We start from the raw sequence: 24,901 nt of genomic DNA on the forward strand, positions 1-24,901 counted from the left end.
GATTTAAGTTGTTACTCTAGAGAACCTGAACTAATACACTCTCAAGTATGAAAAAGCCCCCAAACCATGAAATTTAAAATTAGTATTTCCCAGACTGTTACAAAACAAGAGATAACTACCACTGAACTTACTCTAAAAGAACAAATCCAGATGACATGACAAAAAAGAAAATTATAAACCTATTTCTCTGATGAACACAGATTATAAAATTCTCAATTACCTACCTGAAAATCAAATTTAAGAACACAAAGAATATACACAACAATTAATTATATTTGTTCTGTGAACACAAGGTTGGCTCAACATATATAAGTCAAAGAATGCATTAAAACACATAAATAGACTTAAGGACGAAGCCATATGGCCATCTCAATGTACAAAGATGTATGACAAAATTCAAAATCCCTTCCTGATAAAAGCTCTCAAGAAACCAACAAGAAAAAACAGCACACAACAGAGCCAAGGCTAAACATGGCAAACATATTAGCCAACACCAGACATGGGGGGGAGGGAGACATTTCCTCAAAGTCTGCAACAGGACAAGGGTATCACTTTTACCACTTTTACTTAAGATAGTACTTTAAGTCTTACTTAGAACAGTAAGAGAAAGAAATAGCAGTTCTAAACAGAAAAATTAACCATATTTATCCATAAAATTATCCACAGTCTTTTCGTATACTGAAAAGACTGAACCAGAAATCTCTTAGGCCCGATCCTTTCAGCAATATGCAAATATGCTGCAGGATGCAAATACAGTAGCTTTCCTATAAATCAGTTAACAAACTTTCCAAAAAGGAAATCAAGAGAAAAATCCTGTCTGTGATAGTTTAAAAATAAATAAAATATCATAGCATAAACTTAAGCAAGAAGGTGGAAGGCCTCTAAAATGTAAACTCTAAGATCTGAAGAAAAAAACTGAAAGGCCTTCCATGCTTACAGACTGGCCAAACTATTACTGTAGAGAGATACTATACCAAAATAGGGATTTCAGATCCAACGCCAGTCCCATTAAAACTGTAATGACTTTTCACAGAAGTAAAGAAAAAAAAATATGAAAACACAAAATATTCCATAGAACCAAAGCAACCTCAACACAAATAATGCTATTGGAAAGCCAGGAATGACAATACACTGGAAATCCAACACTTGAGTCAGGTGAGGCAGAAGCATCACCATTAGTTTGAGAGCAGCCTGGGCTACATAGTAACATCAGGTCAAACTGGTTAAAAAGTAAAACCACTCCTGTCAAAACAATCAACCAGGGGCCGGAGAGATAATTTACCAGGTAAGGACTTAGCTCCTTTCCCAGCACCCACAGGACGGCTCTCAACCATAGCTCCAGTTCCAGTTAACCCTATGTGCTCCTCTGCCCCCACGGGCACTGCACACATAGTACACAGACATAAATGCAGACAAAACACCCATACACATAAAGAAATTTTAAAAGAAAAAAGAAACCAGCCAACAGTAGCCAAAAAAATATTAAATGTATAATACCTGACCTCAAATTATTCTATAGTACCATAGAAACATGGTCCCAGAACAAAAACAGGTAAGTACAATGTACTAAAACACAGAACCAAAAATATACCCCACACCTACCACCATCAAATTTATGACAAGAGTTAAAAAAATGTACATGGAAAAAATCCTCCTAAAATAATGGTACTGAGAAATCCACATGCAGAAATAATTAGATCCCTATCTCTCACCTTGCACAAAAAAAAAAAGTTTATAGTGGATCACAGAACTTAATATAAGATCTGAAGCACTGAAATGTTGAAGCATAGGGAAAATACTTCCAAAGGGGGTGGGAGGATAACTTTCTGAAAATGACCTCAACAGCACAGGTGGGAAAACAGGAAATTAAAAAGCTTCTGCATAGCAAAGGGAACAATGATCTGTACTAAGAGACAAGGCAAAGAAAGAATGGAGTAGGGTGGAAAATCACTGCCAATTATACATTACACACAGCCTTCCAATTAATACTCAATAGACATTCTTAAAACAGTGGAACCAGAGGGATGGTTCAGCAGTTCTTCCTGAGGACCCAGGGTTAGTACCCAACCCACCTGGCAACTCCCAAGGGATCCATCATCCTCTCTGGTCCCCAGAAGCACTTCATGCACACAGTGTAGACAAACACGCAGGCAGAACCCAAACACATAAAATAAGAATAATAATATATACAAAATTTTAAAGACATACATATTTGAAAATAAAATGTTTGACAACCTTAGACACTGGGGAAAGAATACAGTAATGCTGAGATGACTAACACAGAGAACAGTAACAGAAACATGCTGACACGTGGGGGAGGGTAACCCCTCCAGTGCTGGCAGAAAAATAAGGAAGTGCAGCCACTATGGAAATCAGTGTTCAGGTTTCTCAAAATACTAAAAAAACTGAACTGTTACCTGACCTAGAGATATCCTTTCTGGGCATATAGTGGAAAGGAAGACTTAGAGACAGACTGTACAGTAGACGTACGCATCACAGAGCTGTTTACCCAGAGAGAGAACTAGCCTAGATGCCTCATAAACTGATAAACACATAAAGAAAATGTGATTTGTGTACACAATGGAAATTTATTCAGTCTCAGAAAACAGAAATCCTAACATTTACAGGAAAACAGATGGACTCTGCAATAGTTTTAAACAAGTTAACTCAGACTTAGGAAGTCTTGATCCTACAATTTAATCTTTTTACACATATGGGGGGGTTGCTAGAAAGGGGTCCAAAGACAAATAGATATCTTGAGGATGAGGAAGGTACATGAGTGCAAGTCCCAAAAGAAGAAAGAGGCCAGCTGAATGGGCAGGAAGAGACCAGGAAGAACAAAATATGTATGAGATACACAATGAAACTATTGTGTACTAACTTTAAAACCCAAATGTCAGTAACATGGCTCAGCAGGCGAAGGCTAACAAAGCTGAATCCCTAGGAGAACCAACTCTACAAAGTTGTCACCTGACCCCTACACATGGGCCATGATATATGCACACATGTAAATTAAAAAATAAGTATAATAAAAATGTAATAAAGATTTAAACTAAATAAAAAATGATGCTGTCTTAACAGGGTTATCACTGCTGTGATGAAACACCATGATAAGGCAACTCAGGGAAAAGGGGTGTCCTTTTTGGCTTACATTTCCACATCACTGTTCATCTTTGAAGGAAGTCAGGACAAGAAGGATTCAGGCAGGAATGTGGAGGCAGGAGCTGACGCAGAGGCCATGGAGGGTGCTGCTTACTTATTTGCTCATTATGGCCGGTTTAGTCTGCTTCCTCATAGAACCCAGGACCACCAGTCCAGAGGTGGGCCCTACCCACAATGGACTGGCCCTCCCCCATCAATCACTAATTAAGAAAATGTCCTACAGGTCTATATGCAGCCCACTATTAAAGGCACATTTTCTCAGTTGGAGTTCCTACCTCTCTGACACTTGTTGGTCATGCTGCCAGAAAACTAGCCAATAGAGAGGGAGAAATGACTTTTGAGATCTACAAAGGTAAAATAGTAACTATTAGGACTGTAGTTTAAGAAATGTTCTAGAAAGACAGAATATGATACCAGATGAATCCATTTGCATATGCAGTGGAAAGAGGTATGAAGGAAATGGTAGCTGTAACTAATGCACTAAGACAGGGTAACCCACTCCTGAGCATCATTTCAAAGTGGGTCGTAAACTCAAGGACTATGCCATAGAGACTACTTTAACAATCCAAAGCAGTAAGGAGGCAGAATTTTCTATTAATCCAAAGAAGAGACTGAAACTCGCTGAATAAGACTACTCCACATACATCATACATCACCCAGACCTCATACATAATCAAAACACTGAAACAGAATCTAAGGAAAACACATGGACCATGCCACCTCTACTCAAGAGAAAGCTGAAATGACTACAGAAATATCAGATGAGGCAGACTGTCAAAGCACAGAATATGAGCAAGGTAAAAAAAGGTGATAACGAAGGGTCAGTACAGCATGGAAACAAAATACTACACATTCACAAACCTAGGCACATTACTTCAAAATAAAAAATGCAAAGACAAAGTTTCACAAAGAAAGAGAATCTGTGTTCCCAAAGGCTGAGCAATTTGAGTATATGATTCATGGTAATTACTGAAGGGGGACAAAAAAAAAATCAAGAAACGCTAAGTGAAAGACTTGAATATTATCAAACAAATCAGCCTAACAGACATGAGAAAAGTGAAATTACGTAGGCAAACAGCAGCTGACAGAGCTCAGGAAACTAAAATGATCAGAAACTGAATAAAGCACCCCTAAAATTCATTTATTCCAAGAAAATACTGGGCTGGGTTGCACAGCTTTATGACCCCAAGGACACAGGGGCAGAGGTATATGGTAAGATCCTGTCTCAAAGTGGGGGTGGGGATCAGTTGGTAGAGTGCTTGCTTGGCAGCTACAAAACCATTCCATCCCCAGCATTTTGTAAACCAGGAGTAGTACATGCCTGTAATCTCAATACTGTAAAAGTAGAAGCAAAAGATCAGACTGTCTGTTATACAGTAAATTCATGATGATGTCATTCGGCTATAGCAAGAAATACTCATATTTAGAAAAGTCTCAAACACTGAACTCAGTCCTTCCTTTCAAAACATTAAAGCAAATTATACTGATAGTGAACACCTGGGACACAAAAGAATATATTTCAAAATTTATAGAATTAAGAATGTCCAGGACATTGGGGTATAGTGGGTAAAAGAAAAGTAACTACCACATTGGCCTCAAGATTGAGTTCAATTTCCAGAACCAAATAAAGGGCAGATGCAGTGGTCAGAGTCTATGAGCCCAGTGTTCCTATGGTGACATGAATGGCAGGACAGGAGACTCAGCTGGAAGCTCACAGGCCAGGTGCCCCGAGTATGCAGTCAACAATACAGAAGACAAGGAGTCCATGCATGTACCCACAATCACATGCATCAAGAGAGACAAAATGAACATTTACAAATGAGAAAAAGAAAAGGAGAATATCCAGTTGATTAGAGTGCTCCAAGCTGGGAAAGAAGGGAAGAAAATATTTGCAAATGATACAATCAATCAATCAGAGGCAAGCAGAACCTGTCACAAAGGCAAACAGCGACCTCAAAAGCAGGATGGGAATTCTCAGACCTTCCCACCTTAAATTCTAAGACATTAACCTAAGCGACTTGTCAAGGCACCCACTATTTATCATCTGCTTCTACACAACCCACCCATACACAAAGTCAGCCAAGTGTCTCATACACCATGAATATGAGAGCTTGCTATTATAACTGTTTTAAAGAGCCATGGCTCCAGGCGTGACCAACTGTTTAAAACATTCTATTCTCATTACTAGCCAGATTCTCAATGAGGAACTGGAATGAATATAAACTGGTCTCCTTTTCCATAGAAAACAGAGGTTTAGAGCCGGCAGCGGATATCCACGACTGTGGTCTCAGCATCTTAAGTTGGTTGGTCTGAGGCAAGCCTCGGAGTCATAGTGAAATGCTCCCCCACAAAGGCTTCGAATGGCTAGCTGGCTCATGGTACTGGGTGCGATTACTTTGCAATGTTCTACAGCTGCTTCACTAATACAAGTCTCACAACCCTTGAATGCAGGCATTGGCAAACTGTGACCATGGACCACATCCAAGCTGTTTTTCTGTTCTCTGAGCTGAGAATGGTTTTACATTTTTAAGTGACAAGGGAACAAATGAACATGCAAATAATATGAACTTCAATTTTAGTGTCTATCATGAATAGAGTTCTTGGAGCAGAGTCACATCTACATACTCTTTATGGATGTTTCCAATATACCAGTGACTTAAGTAACTATCACAAATATCTGCTATGTGACTGGCCTTTACTTAACCCAATGTGCTGCCTCTGGTCTGTAATTACTCTAGGAAAATAAATTCTGAAGCAGACATCTATGGAACTATAACAACCCAGGATTTCTACTTTGAGAACATGACATGTAAACCAGGCTACACAATTCAGTGACTAAAGTAAAGCACAATCACTTTTCTCATCTGTTCAATAGCAAGAGTAGACAGATCAAACTAGAAGTGTTGAATGTCTAGTTGGCGCACAGTATTAAAATTAAGTCACTAGAATTTTTAGGTTTTCTTCCATTTATTTAAAATATACTTACATCATTTTTCCCTCTCTCCTACCTTCCCATGTCTGTCCCATGCCATTCATGGCCTCCTCTTTTTTTAACCAGTTGTTCATATACATACAGGATTACTTTGCTCTCCTGTTGTGATAAACACCATAACCAAAATGATAAACACCATAACCAAAAGGATCTAGGAAAGAAAAAGCATTCTTACAGTTGTGATCCATCATGAAGGGAAGTCAGGGCAGAAATACGGATGCAGGGACTGATACAGAAAGCATGAAGGACAGCCTGCTAACTTGCTCCCCAAGGTTTATTCTACTTGCTTTCTTATACAAGCCAAGACCACTAGCCCAAGGCTGGCACTGACCACAGTGGGTTGGGCCCTCCCACGTCAATCATTAATAACAAAATGCTCCAGACTTGCCTACATGCCAATATGATAAGAGATACTTTCTCAATTGAGGTTCCCTCTTCCTAGATGACCCTAGCATGTGTCAAACTGATAAAAACAAAACAGCAAAAAAAAAAAAACAAGCTAGCACATATAAATGACTAAACACACAAAAACAACTCGCTGAGGCTGTTCAGTGTTTCTAGGGATTAGAAAAAGACCTGAGTGAAGCTCTGCGTGAATGGACGTTGCCAGCACATACTGGCCATGTCAGGGACCTAGCCTCTGACCCATGATGGCCTGTGTAGATGTTGATAGCACGTACAGAAAATGTGCACCATAGCGTTCTCTCCCACAGCCTGCAGAGACTGCTTCTACCTAGGTTAGCTAAAGCTGTCTCCTTGTTCCAGCTCTACACAAATCTTTCCTCCTCATTTATCTGTGATTACCCCTCCTGCTCAACTGTGCAATAACTTACCCCCTCTACATGCAGGCAACACCTGCCTCATCTAGCACGGCTCCAGAGTCACGGGTGGACCTAAGCGGAGCAGCAAAGGTTCCAGAGTCACGGGTGGACCTAAGCGGAGCAGCAAAGGGATGAAGAAAGACAGACAGAAGGACACGAGGACAAAAAGCAGGGATCAGGCGGCCATGTTCTCTGCTTAAGAAAGTTAAGCACCCAAGATGCTCACAGTGTTAACAGGGAGGAGGGTGGATACTTTCTGGAGCTATAGACAACCCTGGCTGAGCACCATACTTTACAGAACAGTAGACATTCACTGAAAATCCTGAAAACATACAAACCTGGGAGACGCTCTCAACTTCCTGGTCCAGTTCCTGCTGTGATAACACTTTGACACAAAGCAGTTTAGGCAAGGAAAGGATATTTTGGGATTATACTTCCAGGTCACATTAAATCACTGAAGGACATCAGGGAAGGAAATCAAATCAGAAACAGAAGCATGAAGAAATGCTTCCTGTTGGCTCCCACACTCACGCTTAGCTGTCTTCTCCAGTCCACGACAACATGCCTAGGGCAGGGAGGCTAACTAGGATGCGCCCCGAAAGCAGTGCTGTGCAAGGAAGAGTTCTTCCATAAACAAATACAAAACCAGAATAGGCACAGCCATCTAAATGACCATAACCCTAAAGGACATCTTCCCACCTCCAAACTGAAACTATAGAAAAGACAATGTTCTCTGAAGTCACTAGAATTCATGGGGGGGGGGCCATTAGTGAAGTACACCCCAACAATGATGTACAAGGCCTGAAAAGTGAAGATCCGAACATCACAGGTTAGAGGCAAGAATGGGCTATGAGTCCCTGTCCTTAAAAACAAAACAAACCACACAAACAAAAACACCCTCAGTGAGGCACGGGCTCACGTTCGTAAGCCCATGTCAAGGCTGCTCTGCACCTGGGGACCCGTGAATTCCACATCATACTGAGTCACAGGATGAGGCAAAACACCACAGAAGAGAGATTCCACTAGATGCTTTAGATATTCTGCTCTCAAATGTGAATCACTGCATTCATTTTTTGTTTTTTTAGACAGATTTTTCATTCTGTAGCCCAGGCTGGCCTTGAAGCAACCTTCCTGCATCAGCAAAGAAAACAGCTCACTTCCCAACCTAAGTGAGCAAACAAGCCCCTTGAAATTACAGAAATGGTAAATACTCACTTCAGTGAAATTGCAGTACACATTTTATAAAGAGCCCTCAATTTAAAATAAGAGCACATCTAACACTCCTTTACAATGGCTGCATGATTTTTAAAAAATGCTAAGAAAATGTTAAGTATTGTAATATATCATGGCCAAGTCTGGTTACAGTAGCTGCTACTTGCCAACACTAGGGCAAAACTCCATCCCTCTCACAGCAGCACCATCTCCATTTTCTCCTTTCTCATAAAGGACAAACAGCATTCATGTCAGGAGTAGAGACACAAGTCCCAAGCAACGAGGAGAATGAAGAATGACGCCAACAATCCTCAGCGCCGTCACTCAGAGCCCATTGCTCTGCCAGCCACAAAGAAGTGCTGCTCCCAAGCACAGAGGCACAGCAAGGCAGGGTCTACTTAGGTTTGGGAAACAAACTAGTTGGACCCCCATGTTTCAGGACAGTAATCATGCACCTGCTAGTTCCAGAAACATCGGTATATTTACCTGTTTAAAAGTTGCGAAAGCTTCACCAATAGTTGGAGTTCACAATATGTTAATGTTTCAGTCTCACAAATCAAACATAACTTAAAACATGAAAGATTTGCATGCGATACTTAACGTGAAAGGGGAAAAAGGAAGGGCAGGAGAAATGAGACTGAATGTTTCCTTCCTCTTGATGACCTCTAAGCCACAAGGCAGCTGGAAACTGGCTTTGCTGCTTTGGGCCCTGCTAAGTACTATTCCCAGACTTCCAGAGCCACCTCCAGGTCCCTCCCTCTTTCCCCTTCCATTTCCAACTTCAGGACGGGTGCCAGCACTCAGGGTTTCAGGGCTGCATTTCCATACATTTCCTTTTTCATCAAGCTCTCATTAAACATCTCTAAAGACCTCAGAGATTTTCTAGAATACAAATAAAGTATATCGTGAGCACTAACCCAGTCAACACAAGGTTGTACATTCATAAACACCAGCAATACTGGAGGCTGCGTCCCCACAGCTTCCCCACATTTCTATGGACACCAAAAGTCTTTCTTTCCTTTGGAATTTTAGGACAGGGTCTTCTATTTCCACTGCTAGGTAACCGATCTTGCCTTTACCTACTACATGCTAAGATTATAGGCATATGACACCATGCCATTTAGCTAAGTCCATTTCTCAATTAATAAAATGCACGGAGAAGATTCTTAACAGCAGCCAAGGAAAACCCCACAAAAGAAAATCTGGTAAAGAAAAATACCAGCATCATCCCCCAAAGCAGCACGGAGCAGGGCTGTGGATATTTAGAAGGCAGTAAACAATTTAGCTACATATATGAATGGAGTTTATTTGTAGTTTGGCCTTCTCTACATGACATGCAAAGTACAGTTATTAACAAAATATTCTGATTTTTTTTAAGCTTAGGACAATACACTGTAAGGAAACTAATCTGGGGGAGAATGCCTTATTTTGATTTCATAACATTCTTTAACTGAAAAAATTTATAATTACTATTGAGTGACCAGTGTCAGAATGTGCAGACAACAGTCAGAGCGTGACCTGAACCAACAGTGAGCCTCTCAAAGTCACAGACACGAAGATTAAAGGGACTACAGAATCTGAAACATTTGCCAAGATCCCCAAGTCTAGAATGGAAAAACACACCCACACACAGACTAGCTCTTCAACTGCAGTCACCTGAAGAGGCTTGCACCAGCGGGATTTTTTCTCTCCAGATCCATTTAAGAAGCATTCCCAATAGCATGCTATACTGCATGAAGCAAAGTAGACAAACACCTTGGTAGTTTCAAAGTGGATACGTGTATCATTCATTCATGTTTTCTCTCTCACATATAGACAAGAGTAGCATGCAACACAAAATGCTAAATTAAGCCTGGCATGGTGGCACATACTTGTGTCCCCAGTAGTTAGCAGCTAGTTGAGGCTAGTCTGAGCTATTTGGAGATACCTAGCCTTAAAAATAATAAAACAGCAAAAAAAAAAATAAGAAAAACAGAATATGCTAAATTTAAGGTATTAAGACCCTATGTAAATGATATAAAAATGGTGCTAACCCAATATAGCAACTTTCTTCTTGTTTTATAAATCTTCTTAAAATAACCAACTGTCTGACATAGCACTAGGCTCAATATAATCATCTCAAACTAGGGGATTTTCAAATGGATGCTGCACAACTCAGAAAAGGCAAGACAGAGTCCCTAACTGCGACCAAAGCTTCCGTTGAAGCCAATGTGATTTTGGACAAACAAGCTTTAAAGAGACTATCACATATCATAATGAGCTAATTTAATTTCTGTGATTAAAAAATTTAAAAAAAAACTTTAAAATTATTGCAAGTTCCATCCTCAATTAAGAATCCGAACACCAAGGCCAATGAGACGCTGCCAAGCCTGGTGACCTAAGTTCCACCCATGATAAAAAGATCTCAGACCTCCATAAATACAGTGGGATGCAGATCCCTGAATGAGTACGTAAGGACACACACTAAAAATATAATCCCTTCTAACATTTTTAAAGAATCATGTACCAACAATAAGCGAAGAGATCTCACATCATTTGTCATAAAAGCAATTCAAAGTCAGTGTATACACACAAACACACACATAAGACAGATAAAGTACTAAGTGTGAACCAAAGCAGCCAGAGAGATCAAATACTGACAGCTGCTCTGTGGTTGGTACAGCCAGTTACCTTGAAGACCCTCGACAGCTATCCACTCAAGTTTGACAGACTATTTCTACAGCCCATCAGTTCTGTGTCTAATCTATAACACTAACACACAATAGTTTCACCCACAATACCCCAAAACAGAAATCCAAAACATCCTTTCTAAAATTCAAAATATTTCTATCACAGGGACAACGCCAAAGAGTGCAGGTACCGCGAGTCCCAGTGCAGCCTTTGCAGGAGCATGGGCACAGCAATGCTGAGTTCACCCAGCCCCTGAGAGCAATACCAAAGACCAGGACAACTGGCCACACACAGAGCTCAAGTCCAGGAGAAGGGTTTTCTCTCTCTCAACCCTATTAAATCACATGACTGTTGTTTTCTTGCACCATCCTTAAGATAAGTCAAGGTGATTTTGATCAACTGATACAGATGCAAGTCTGTGCAAATGGCCCAGTAATAGTTCAAAGGGTTTGTCATTAAAAGGAATCAAAGCAATCACATAAGTCTAGTTGTTAAGTGCTCCAAAGGAGTAGTCACCTCAACGAAAGATGCCACTATACTGGAAAACTATCGACTGTCCCCATGTGAAGAGACTTCACAGGAACAAAACGGCAAATACCACCCAGTTCAGTCCACGTAGTTAGCAGGCTGTTACGCTCTGTGCTTTCCACTCCAGAAGGTCATCTTACTCCTGTACACAAGAAGCTCCTGATGATGACAGCAATGATGGGTAAATGGCACCAAGGCTATACTACCACAAGGCCAGTCTGACGCTATCTCCAAGATCTAGGGGGAAAGGAGATGGTACTGCTCACCAAGTCTGCCTCTAAAGACGCCACCAATCATCTTATGAAACACACAGAAGCCAGACATGGTAGTGCATTCTTGTAATACCAATATACAGGAGGTAGAAACAGAAGGACTTTAAATTCACAAAGGCCTGGGCAACATGAAATACTGTGTTAAAAAAAATAAAAAAGTAATAACAAATCGTCTCTGGGCAGAGGAACCAAGCTCCAATTAGGGCTTTTATGCAAGACAAAGCAAAACATAGCTTGGGCAGGATGGCATTCCTTCTATGAAGTGGTTACCTCCCTCTTAACAGCCAGACTAATTTGACTACTGTGGTCCACAGTAGTAAAATCAAAACTTGGAGAGGAAAAAAAGACAAGAGAAAAGAAAAAAAAATCTGGAAAGAGAGAGGCGGGGTGAGAGGACACTGCTTGTCACAGCAACATAGCAAAGCCCCGGCTGCCTAGAAAACTGAAGGAGAGCTGCTTTGTGTGTGTGTGTGTGTGTGTGTGTGTGTGTTTGTTTTTTGTTTGTTTCTTTGTTTCTTAATTTTGTTTTGTTTTATTTTCAAGACAGGGTTTTTCTGTAGCTTTGGAGCCTGTCCTGGAACTAGTTCCTATTTATAGCCCAGGCTGGCCTCAAACTCACAGAGATCTGCCTGCCTCTGCCTCCTGAGTGCTGGGATTAAAGGCGTGCGCCACTGCCACCTGGCAGGAGAGCTGCTTTTGTACAGCGTGGGCAACATAAAAGTAGTATGAGTCAAAAGAGTTACACTTGTAACTTGTAGGGAGCACAGGTCTAGCGTGGTTAGTGTGGCGGGAAAAAGAAAGCCCTGCTAGAGCAGCAATGCAGTCTCCATCTGGTTGGTCACAATACAGTTAAAAAATGTATTTAAAAAAGTCATTCATGGACATATGATTTAAGGGGGTATGATGTGAGCTGGTAACTGATTTTGAGACCAGTCTCACTACACAGTACAGGCTACCCTAGAATTACATGTGATTCTCTCTCATGCCTCAGCCTCCAGTCTGAGATGATTACCAGCATGCGCCCTATGCCCGGTGGTCAACGCTGCGTTAGGTGCAGAGAAGGAAAACTGAGGGAAGGAGGTAAAGAACACAGGCCACGTGGGGCAGTCAAAGCTGCACAATTACCATCTGTTCATCTTACTAAAGAATGACACTGACGGAGCCACACATGTGTATGACCAGCACTCTCCACTGCACAGGGCAGCAAAAAGACCCTCAGAGCTACCAAGCAGAGGGCAACACCGTGCTCTCAGACTTCCCAGTCTGAGAGGCAGGAGCCAAAAAAAAAAAAAAAAAAAAAAAAACCTTTAATATTAACAAATTGCCCAGTGTTGAATATTTTGTTATAATAGAAAATAAACTAAGACAGAACCCAAACAAATGAAATACTTACATATAGATCCAAACTACACCCAAGATGTACATGAGCAAAGAACACTAAAGTCAAAGAACCAAGTAAATGGAATGTTGCTATATATACATATATGAATAATCTATACCATCAAGACACCTCTACCTCCCAAACTCAACAAAGATTCAGGTCAGTCTCAGTCAAAATCATGACAAGGCAGTCTGTAGGTATTAGAAAACTGAGTCCTCGAAAAAAAAAAAACAAAAACAGAGAGAAAGAGAGAGAGAGAGAGAGAGAGAGAGAGAGAGAGAGAGAGAGAGAGAGAACTGAGTCCAAAATTTTTATATAAGTTTATACACAAAAGATCCAAAATAGCCAGCTTAATACTGCGGGATGAAAAGATGATGCTGGCCCTTGAGACTATACTCGTGAGGCAGGAAGGACAAAGCTCCCAGAGCAGGCAGGAGTAAAGACTGCCGTATGCAGAGGCTCCTTCCAACAAATGCTGCAGGAGTGATTGCAATAGTAACGAACCCTGGACATTGGAGATGGGGCTCAATAGTTAAGAGCACATGCTGCTTTTCCGGGGGACCTGGGTTTGATTCTCATCACCCACATATCAGTTCACAACCATCTGTAACTCATCTCAGAGGATGGGACGTCCCTCTCCTGGCCTCTGAGGGTACCAGACAAACACTTGGTTCACTAACACAGATGCAGACAAAACATCCGTACATATTAAATAAACAACAGTGACCCCACATTCATCACAGCAATGAAGCAGATCAATACCTAAATGTGAAGCAGAGGACTATCTAAACTTTCTCAGAGTGATGTAACAGGACACATAAAGGAGACAACTGACAAGCTGGATTTCATCAAATTTACATTTTCTGTTCTGTAATAAACAATGTCTGCAAAATGAGAAGAGGCCAGAAAACACAGAGAAATGTTTGCAAAACATATCTGATAAAAGATTATTAACCATCTATATAAAAAACATATTTTTTTTCCAGTAGCTGTGGTTCCAAAGACAGGGTCTTTCATTTAGCAAGAACTACTAAAACTCATCAGTAAGAAAACAGTTGGGTCCAGGAAAATGGCTCAGTCATCAAGGTGCTTGTGGCACCAAACATAAGGGATTAATCTTGGACTACCAATACCCAGTGTACAAGTTAGGTACAGTGGCACATGTTTGTAACCTCGTACTGGAGAGACTGCTGCTCACCCAGGCTCACTTCATCAGTGAGTTCCAGGTTCAGTGAGATGCCCTGCCTCAAAAAGTGAGGAAGGTATGTGACATCTGCTCTCTACACTGACATGCATGCACATGTGCTCACACAAAATAAATAAATGTAAAAGAAGATACAAAAATGAAAATTAAGCACATGTACTAACCAGGAAAATAAAAATTAAAATTTCACACCTGCCACGATAGCCAAAATCGAGACACAGACACCACCAAACATGGGAGGACCCTGTGGACAAGACACTCCTGCTTGGTTGCTGCTTATAAAACAATACAGCCTAACACACATCCCAACAATTGTGCTACTGATGTCTACGTAACTCACACGCACACGTACGCGCACACGCACAGACACACACACACACACACACCACACACAAAGACCCCCATGTGGATGTTTCTACCAGTTGTATTCATAACTAGCCAAATTTAGAAATAACCAAGATATCTAGAAGATCAACAAAGGAAGCCAGATTCCAGGCAGACAATCCTGTGCTCTTCACTAGAAAGGGGTAAGAGAAGACAAGAGGGAAATCTGAAATTACTCTAAGAAATGACTGTGAAGAGGCCACATACTGTATGAATCATCATATCTGTATTCATAGCCTGAAAAAGGCCAAACAATGAAGTCTTAACAAAGATCACGGACTGGGATGGGGCGATCGGGAGAGGGTGGGGAAACTTTGCACAATATTGTATGCAGAATGAGCAGCAGCTTGAAATGGAATCTGGGTGATATTGGCCAGTCTACAAAGATTCTGGTAAAGAATTCAGTCATTGGAGATGAAGCCCAAACAGGGACACCTGTATTTCTTCCTTTCAACTTTAATGTGAACCTAAAACAGACCTAAATAAATTCTTTAAAAAAAAAAAAAAGTTACAGAGCAAAATCTCATAATTACTACCCTTGAGTTTCAGGAAAAAATTAACAACTAGTGCCTTTCTAATCTGATAAGAAATAATATATAAATATGATGGCAGTCAGGCAAATAAGTCACCAACCATTTGTCAGTCTGTCTGTCTTTATCTTTTTTTTCAGGTCTCATATATAGTGGGCAGTTGTTCTGTCTGAGTTATGGTATTCCCCCCATCCCATTCATCCCATTCATTAATCCTCTTTCTTAATTAAAATTCTAAAATTAGATACACTCAAAATATCAAGCAAACAGCTGCAATACTTTTGCTATATTTTTTGCAGAGTGGTATTCAGTTAGAGGGCAATTCTTACACAGCAGGTGCATAAGAGACAACTAAGACCTAAAACCTAATCCATGTGTAACTAATTTGCTCTATGCATTAGTAAAAAAATAGCTTTAATATCCATGAGAATCACAGCCCAATCTTGTGTCATGCCAGATTACTGGCTACAGACAAGGTTATCTAAGACACACTTAGTAGTGTGCTAACTACACCAAAATAAGACACCATATTGGTTTAAAAACCAATTTTGCCACCTTACATTTCAATTTTTTTCCCTTTTTGAGGCATGAGTAGTACAAAGGGGTGGTAAATACTTTATAGCCAAGACAGAAACTGTGCTAGGGCCTATTTCCTCTTCGTTCTCCTCCTCTTCCTCCTGATCTCTCTCACGAATTCCTTACAACTGCAGAGCATTCTCCTCCAGCTTACTTGCCTTTTAGACAACACTCAAAAAATAACTAGGAGACATCTAGGCCCTGGGGTCCTTCTCCTCCACCTTCCCCTTCAGGAAGCAAGATGGAGGTTTTCAGTTCTCTTTTCTTATAAGCCTTGTCCACACCCACCACAGCTTCCAGTTCTCCTCTGTGGCAGGTATGGTCGGCCCTCCCCCTCTGGCATTCTCTCAGACTCTGAGAGTCACATGGCACCTAGTGCCGCGGCTCGTGTTCCATGGGTTTGCAGAGAACACATATGTGGGGGTGGGAGGCAGGGAAGAAGTAGGATAGAGGAGAGAGGAAAAAAATATAGCTGTACTTTAATTAAATTAAAAAAGAACACATGGCAGCCCTTTTGCTTCTGATAAGGATCTCCTTTGTTTTCCCTCAATGAGGCACAGAGCCCATGAATCCCTTTCTACAAGATATAAACGTAATTATTCACATGACTCACAAAATCCTAAGACTATGCTTCAAATAAAAATTAAAAGAAATTAAATAATTTTCTAAATGTTCCAAAATACAGCTCAGAATGATCAGTTTCCCTAACTCCTGGCATCCCTGCACACAGGCATCCACCGTGTCCTTTAATACAGTATCAACACACTTTTTAAGATGATCTACAAGTATAAAATAAAATTCCAACTACTTCAGAATGTATCTATTAAATCTAAAACTTAAATATTCATGCAATGGTAATCTTTCGTTACTGTGGTGCCTGCAGTAGACAAGAGCTGAGTGACATTCAGCAATGAGGCATCGGCAATGTAGCTGGCTTGGTCCACCCTGACAAGCAAGCTACTCAAAGCAAGCAATAAGCTTTTCTATTCTATTTCCAATCTACAGAATTTATCATTTATTATTTGAGGATTCCTTAATTCCTAAAATCTGACTACATGTTTATATATACATTATATGCATCCTATCAAAACGAAAAACTCCATTTCAGTTGGTTAGGAGTTACTACATTTTGTTAGTTTCTTGGATAAAACTGTTTATTAATACTAAATAGAGATTTCACCACTTCATATGCTCACATCAGTAAGGACCAAGACTGTGAATATTAATCTATTTAAAGGTTTTAAATCTAAAATCTATACCTTACATAACTTTTAGAAGAAAAATTATAACGACTTTGTATCCACAAACACAAAAAAATCCAGATCTCTTACAATTACTTGTATTTTGTAAAAATATGAATTATATTTAGATTCTGAATAGGAGAAACCATTAAATCATGTTTCAGTTACTGTAAAAGGCAATGGAGAAGAAAAGATTAAGAGTAAAACTAGGGGGCTAGAAAGATGGCTAGGAGGGTAAAGCTCCACACAAATGAGGAAGGAATACAGATCTCTGGAGCCCTCATCAAACGCCAGTGCTCAGAAGGCAGTGAGAGGGGTTCCCAGAGCTAGCTAGCTAGAATAGCTCGTCAGTGAGAGCTCTTGCCTCAGTGGATAAACACATGACTGAAGACACCCAGTGTCTGCCATGGACCATCACACACATGTGCTGGTGTGTGTGTGTGTGTGTACGTACATACACGTGTGTGTGTACTCCATTCACAGGAAACAAAAAATTAAAAATTCTTTTTTAAAAATGTTAAATAGCCCTAAGTTTCACAAGCTGTCAGTATTGGCTTAAAATATTAGTTTCATTTAACTTTATTTCCTGCATTAGAATAACTGTCTTCATCATTCCAATAGAGACTTAGGTATTCGGAGAAACGGCTGAACTAGTGGTTGTGGAATAGGAAACACAAGATGAGCCTGGGATCTGCTGTATCAGAAAGAAAGTGCTATAAGAAAGCCAAAACTACAGAAGCCAGCAGCGGCAGCAGGTGGCACACACCTTTAATCCCAGCACTCAGGAGAAGAGGTAGGTGCATCTCTGTGAGTTTCAGGCCAACCTGGTCTAAAGCTCCAGGACAGACGAGATCTACACAGTGAAGAGACCCTCCACCTGCCCCTAAAACACCAGGCTAACACTGGGACAATTCTGGGAAATAAGCTCAGCAATAGTATTAAATTACAGCCCAAAGAACAAAGTGATCTACACAGGACCACAGGCATGACTGAGTGGGTGACATACTAAAACATACATAAATAAATAAAAACAATCTCGTATAAAGGAAACAACACTGCATTAAGGAATGAAGGGCAAACCACCATGAGCACTGCCCGGAAAAGACCTGCTGACAGGTGCTGGAGCTATGGGGAGCAAACGCCATCGTCTGGATCTCCCCCAAAACATTTATGTTCTTTCTTTGAAGTTGGAGGCTGTCTGAAGGCTCTTCCAGGAGCTGAGCACCCATAGTGGAACACACACAAAAACCCCTTCCTAGCGACAACAGGACATAGGGCCAGAATCAAGTGATCAGCCTTAGTATCATCTCAAGACATCCAAAGAGACCTCACACCCTCAACGAGACAAAATGCGACAGGCACATTTGAGACCTCCCCCAAGTACCCACAGCCTCAATCCAATCAAAGAAAATGCAGAAAACGAATGCTTTTCACAACTGTCAAGATAGTGAAAACAAAGAGGGAGAAATCCCACAACAGGAGGAGTCTAAGGAGACAGAAGATACAACATGGGATCCTGGAGCATCAGGCAGACACCAGTGTGTGAAACAGGAACTGCAAGTAACAACTAAGGAAGGGGGATTAAATGTACAAGGAAAAGTCACCCTACCTCTACAACTGTTCTTTGTTGTTGTTGTTGTTGTTGTTGTTAGGAATGTATTTTTTTTTAAGTTTTTATTGAGCTATACATTTTTCTCTGTTCCCCTCCCCTTCTACCCTCTCCTATGGTCCCCATGCTCCAAATTTACTCAGGATATCTTGTCTTTTTCTACTTCCCATGTAGATTAGATCCATGTATGTCTCTCTTAGGGTCCTCTTCGTTGTCTAGGCTCTCTGGGATTGTGATTTGTAGGCTGGTTTTTCTTTGCTTTGTATCTAAAAGTCACTTATGAGTGAGTACATATTATATTTGTCATTCTGGGTCTGGGTTACCTTGCTCAATATGATGTTTTCTAGATCCATCCATTTACCTGCAAATTTCAAGATGTCATTATTTTCTTCCGTTGTGTAGTACTCCATTGTGTAAATGCACCACATTCTCCTTATCCAGTCTTAGGTCCAGGGGCATTTAGGTTGTTTCTAGGTCCTGGCTATGACAAACAATGCTGTGCTACAACTGTTCTTACTCCAAACCTAAAACTCTCACAAAATAAAACAAATTCATAGTACCAAACTTTCAAGACAAAGATGCATAATTATAATCAAGTATAAAAGATTATTTGGGAGAAAAAATTAGATCCTTAGGAAAGGACGGCAGCTGTGGCGCTGAGCGGAGCACCTGCCTCATGGGCACACTCCAAAGAGAAAACCAGACTTTTAAAACAGGTGTGGTAACAGCCTGTGTAGTCCCAGCACACAGTCACACTTGGGAGGTGAAGGTAGGAAGACCACTAAAGTCATCCTCAAAGGCATCCTCAGCTACACATCAATCAAGTTCAAGGCCATCATGAAACACACCATCTTAAAAACAAACAAAACAGTTTTAAAGTGACTAACCTAGACTTCAGTAACAATAAGCAGTCTAGTATCAGTCCCTAGCTCCCTAAGGCTAATCTCAAATTAATGCTGTTTAAGGACCCTTAGTTAAGGCATTTGAATGGAAGGCATTCTCACTGTCCAGCACTCTCAATTTTTCTTTTCCTGCTCCCCAGAAATGGAAGCACAGTGCAAGCCAGAAAGCACAGCAATGAGTTCTCTCCACCGCTTTCTGAATTCCCCACTACTTATAATTATTTACAATTTCATAAATGTATACACTATACTCCAACCACTCTAACCCACATCCTCACTTGACACCTACCTGTCAACTCCCTGTCCCCACTAGCTTCTTCCCTACAGTGCCTTTCCCACATTCTTGTCTTGTTTTATTTTGTGACCCACTGAGTTTAATGAGTGGCTTGGATGCAGAAGTACCCAATGGAGGTACTTCTGGTAAGTCCCCAATGCTTTCTATAGACATCAGAACACAGGTCACATGACAGTCAGGATATGGGACCTCATTCACACCTACCACACACTGCACAATCAGTGTCCCTTCCCTACCTCACACTACACACAAAGCTGAAACCAGGCTGTTTTGCTTAGAACAATCCTCCCCAGCTACCTCTCACAGAAAATGCCCTCTGGCAGAGCACAGACTCACCTGCCTCCTGCTCCTTCCTCCTTCCCCTCACAAACTTGTGCTAGACAAAAACTAAACCATGTGCCAGAAAAGACCAAGCTGGCACATTTATGCCAACGCCCTCTTTTCCTCCTCTTTACTCCTCACACATCACTCACACTTGGTGGCTACAAAATACTTTAGTGCGTGCAGACTACCAATTAGAAGGCCAGCTCCTGAAGCTTTCAGTATTTAAAAGATTACACATACCTAAAATAAAGTGATTTTGCTTTAAAAAAATTACAATTGCAGAAAATGTTCACAAATTATTTAATATATTCTAAACAGTATACACAGAGCAAGGTGAAACCTTAATGCTAAAAAAACTAGGGGGGAAGGTGATAAAAAAAAACTGGTTTGATTTTCAAAACCATTCTGCCAACATGCATTAGAGGAAAAAAAAATCATTCTCAACCATGAATTTGTCTGGTTAGTATGTCTTTTAGTAGTCTCTACAGTTGAAGAGGATATGACTAATGTCTCTAAACTTTTCATGATATTAACTAATACAAGTTTCTTTTCAGTTAGCTATGTATTTTTCTTTTAGGCTAATTGTAACCAATGTGTATATTAGTACTGCACATCATCCATGTAATCATCAACATGCTCAGTCATATATGTAATTAAAGGGCTGAGTGTAATGAGATGGAGACAGCTCACAGTCCAGGGTGTTAAAAATGAAGCAAATGGGATTGGAAAGAGGCGGTCAGACGTGGTGGCTCCCCGAAAGTTCCTAGCAGGAAGGTGAAGGTGGTAAAGGTCTGAGGTTAGCCTGGGCTACAGAGTGAGGTACAGGTCACTACAGGCTACAGAGTGAAACCCCAACTGAAAAGCACAAAAGAAAAACCAACCAGCAAGTGGCGGAGCACACCTTTAAATCCTACTGCTCAGGAAGCAGAGACATCTCTGAGTTTGAGGCCACTCTTGTCTACAGAGTGAGTTCCAGGACAGCTAAAGCTACACAGGAAAACCGTCTCTAAAAAATAATAAAAATTAAAATTAAAAAAGGGGGGGCGGAATAAAACCTAAGTCTGGTGCTCAGCACCCATGTCAGGCGGCTTAGCTCCTCCAGAAGAGGCTTCAAGGCCTCTGATCTCCAATGAACACCTGCACTCACATGGGCAAACCCACACACAAAATAAATACATACACATAGTACAAAACAGAATAAATCAGATTTACTTACTCAGAAATTACAATGTCACCATTTATAAAAAGAGCTCACTGCCCTCCTCTATCACTATACATCTATGATGGAGCTCATTCCGAGGATAGTCCCTGTCAGCACTGCATGGCTGACACAGACTGAAGAAAATTACAACTACTATCAAAAATTTTACAAAAACTTATCAAAAAAAAATTACAACTAGTCCCTTGGCTTCCATTTTAAAAACAGGTTCACTTGAAAAAGCTGGGTGGCAGAGGTGAAGAGACGCGAGTCATTTGCAGGTAAAGTAAAAAACGTCATAGTCACACTTCCCAGTGTGCCAAAGGCCAGACAGTGCAGGAGGAGGAAAAGCAGCGAGGCTGCTTTAGTCCAGACATTCCTGGTGCTCAGACAGGCCTGGTCCAGGGCTCCTCCCACAGAGGAGTAATGTAGCAAGACTTCTGGATTCCACATCCCAATGAGGTTTTTTTTTGAATCAAACCAAAAGCTTGTCTGGGGCCTCAGCAGCACAACTCCTCTGAGTTCTTTCTGACTCAGAGCTGGCCATCACCACACCGCAGGTACACGTAGCTAAGAGTAAAGGACAAAATCTCCTCAGCTCACTTCACTGGAACTGGTGGTATGTGGCCTACCTCCTATTACTGAGGAAAATGAAACGTACCTTATTAAAATCAAATATATTGGCACAAATATTTTAGTATCAGTTCCTCAACTACCCCTACTAAACTAAACACCTACAGGTCCTGTTCCAGGTACTGGGGAGTCACAAGGAAGACAGAACCCATCTCTATTCTCATTAGGGTTAAATTATGCAGAAAGGGGGTGGAGAAACCAACGGAGGAAGAATTTTGAGGTAAAATGATAATACAGAAATTAGTAATATAAAATGGTCACATGGATGAGCCATTCATGTACATGCCAATCTCATGGCACAGCACTGAGGAAGAACAAAGACGTTACGATGAGGAGGGAGCAAGCACACCCTTGGGTAGGGACTGCAGGGCTGGCCAAGCAGTACCAGAAGGGAAGCACTGTGAAGACATGCGCAGGGAGAAGAGGAAGGTGTACTCGCTAAATAATAACTGCCCCACTTTGGTTTAATTTATTAACATTGTGTTTTTTGTTTTGAGCCATAGTTCCATGTGGCCCAGGCTGACTTCAACTTGCTCTGTAGTCAAGACTAGCCTTGAACTCCTGACCCTCCTGCTTCCACCTCCAAAGTGTGGATTACAGGTGTGGACCACCACTCTCAGGCTTTTTGTTTGTTGGCTGGCTTTTGGGAACTAAATTTCACTATGTAGCCCCGGCTACCCAGGACTCACTATGTTGCCCCGGCTACCCAGGACTCATGATGTTCAGCAGGCTATTCAGGCTAGCTACTAGCTGCATTCCTCCTGACTGCCTTGTTGAGATTACAGATGCAGTCCTTTGAGGAAACAGAAAGGGAGGTGACTGACCTCACTGGACAACTCCGCGGTGCCCGTCAATACACATAAAGGTGTTTTTTGCTATACATTACAAAAACAATACAGATTAGTGGAAAACTCCAATTTATGCAAAGTCCAAGGCTGAAGACAACAGAGGTTTTATAAGGGGAAAACAGGACATTCAAAATCCATACAAACTTTATAACAAAATATTACCAAAATCAGCAATCCAAATTAAAATGTTAATAAAAATTATAGTGGCTAATTTCTCATGAGAAAAATATTCAACCAAAGATAGAAAAACAAAAACCTAAAAGAATTAAAGAATATTTGCTGCTAAATAAAACTTGAGCACAATACAACCCCAGGACCACCAATGCAGTGAGACAGAAGAGTCTGAAGCCTGTGGGGTGATCTCAGCACCGGGAGGACTACAGTGTGGGACTCGCTCTCTAAAAAGAAATGGAGGCGGGGGTGGACACTGAAAAGATGACCAGTCAAACTCCTCCAAAAGGAAAAACTCAGAAACCTCCAAGTTCAGGAGTAGGGGAGGACACAGGAGCCAGAGCAACTGTCTTACAGGCGCATGGCTTCCCTGTTTCCACACCCTAGACCACTCTTCTGTGCTTGTCCTCGATTGTCCACTCTACTCAAACCCATGGAAAAATATCAAGCATTTTCCAAATAAAGGAAAGGAAATAGGTAAATTAAAATTTTCCCAACTGTTTTTTATTGCAAACTCACTCAGCAGCTTTCTTCATACTACCCAAACCACAATCATTAAGTTATACCATGGACACACATACTTTTGTTACAGTATTCATTTGTGGATATATATGATATCACATATGCATGTGGGCACAAAAGCGCCACAGTGCACACCTGCAGGTCAGAGGACAATGTTGTGGAGTCATTTCTCTCACTAAACTCAGGTTTTGGTGGTAAGCACTAAGTCACCTCACTAGCCCACATCATGTTTGTCCAAAGATAATAAACTATTGTCCCAGGATGGAGGGGAGCACTTTTCAACTTGTAGAAATGATTTAATGCCTCTTTGTCAGACCAAGACTGACAAGACTGTTGAAGTCATCCAGGAAAAACACACAAGAAAGTCAAAGGAGGCACAAAAGAGGACGGCCAGCTCTGCACAGGAGCTGACGGAGTGGAGAGAAAGACACAGACTGAGAAGCAATGAGCTCAAAAGCACATCTATAAACAAGCAGAGTCTAGCTACTAGGGCTCAAATTACCCACCTGAGGGGGACAGGAGACTACAGAAAAAAGGGCTTGCAGGACCAAACCCTCCTGACTGCCATACCAAACCACAGTGGAGCAAGAGATAGCACAGACTTCTCATTGCAATACCCATGATGATTTAAAATTTACTGGTGAGCTTTTTAATTCTTTGCAAATATCAATTACATATTATTTATGGTAATCACTTTAGTTCATCTGTAAACTAGAAGCCCTGTCTTCTCAAATGCAGATCCAATGCTGAAATGATCAACAAGCTCCCTTCTGACAACAGATTTGTATACTCCAGATCCTGAAGGCTCAATTCTTATCCCGCCCCCTACTCTCCAGAATCCAAGGTTATGGATTATGTGTGTCAGTAGATAAGGATGTGGCCAGGTCACGACCTGGGAGTTACCTCTGTTTCTCCCAACTACGACCCTCACTGACACTAGCTGTTCATGATCATGAAGTGAATATGGAGCACTACCATCAGTGAACATCCAACAACAGACACAAGGAGAAATGCAGCTCCTTATCTGACACAGTAAACAGTCAGACCAGTCAGCAGGAGACAGAATTACTTCTACAATGCACAGCCTTAAACCCTGTATGTATGCCACGGTAGAAGCATGGGCCACAAGATTGTGTATGGTGGACCAAGAGCTCACATAAAGAAGCAAAAAGCAATGCTCTAGCAGCATCAGGAAAGGATATAAATGGAGTAGGGAACTAAAGGAACCAGATCACAAAGAACAGGGGAGTCAGGAACCAGTGCAGAAGCCCAGAAGATGAAGATGACTTAATTAGTTGTAACTGGTAATCTTAAGTCCAGGTCTCTGTTTCTTTTACCCTAGTTTTGGGACTATTCCTTGCTCTCACAGTATACCTTAAGTTGTTCCCAAGCCAAAATAAAAGATTATACAGGTGGCCCAACCCGC

The 24,901-nt window shown here is 41.1% G+C and overlaps 1 protein-coding gene across 6 annotated transcripts in view; it reads right to left on the reverse strand.

Annotated features, from left to right (window-relative positions):
* The window catches only part of Tbl1xr1 (TBL1X/Y related 1), a 135,410-nt gene that overhangs the window by 96,774 nt on the left and 13,735 nt on the right, over positions 1-24,901 (reverse strand). The gene's annotated exons all lie outside the window — the stretch shown is intronic.

Source organism: Myodes glareolus, chromosome 20 (genome assembly GCF_982192425.1).
Source record: "Myodes glareolus chromosome 20, mMyoGla1.1, whole genome shotgun sequence".
NCBI classification, from domain to species: Eukaryota; Metazoa; Chordata; class Mammalia; order Rodentia; family Cricetidae; genus Myodes; species Myodes glareolus.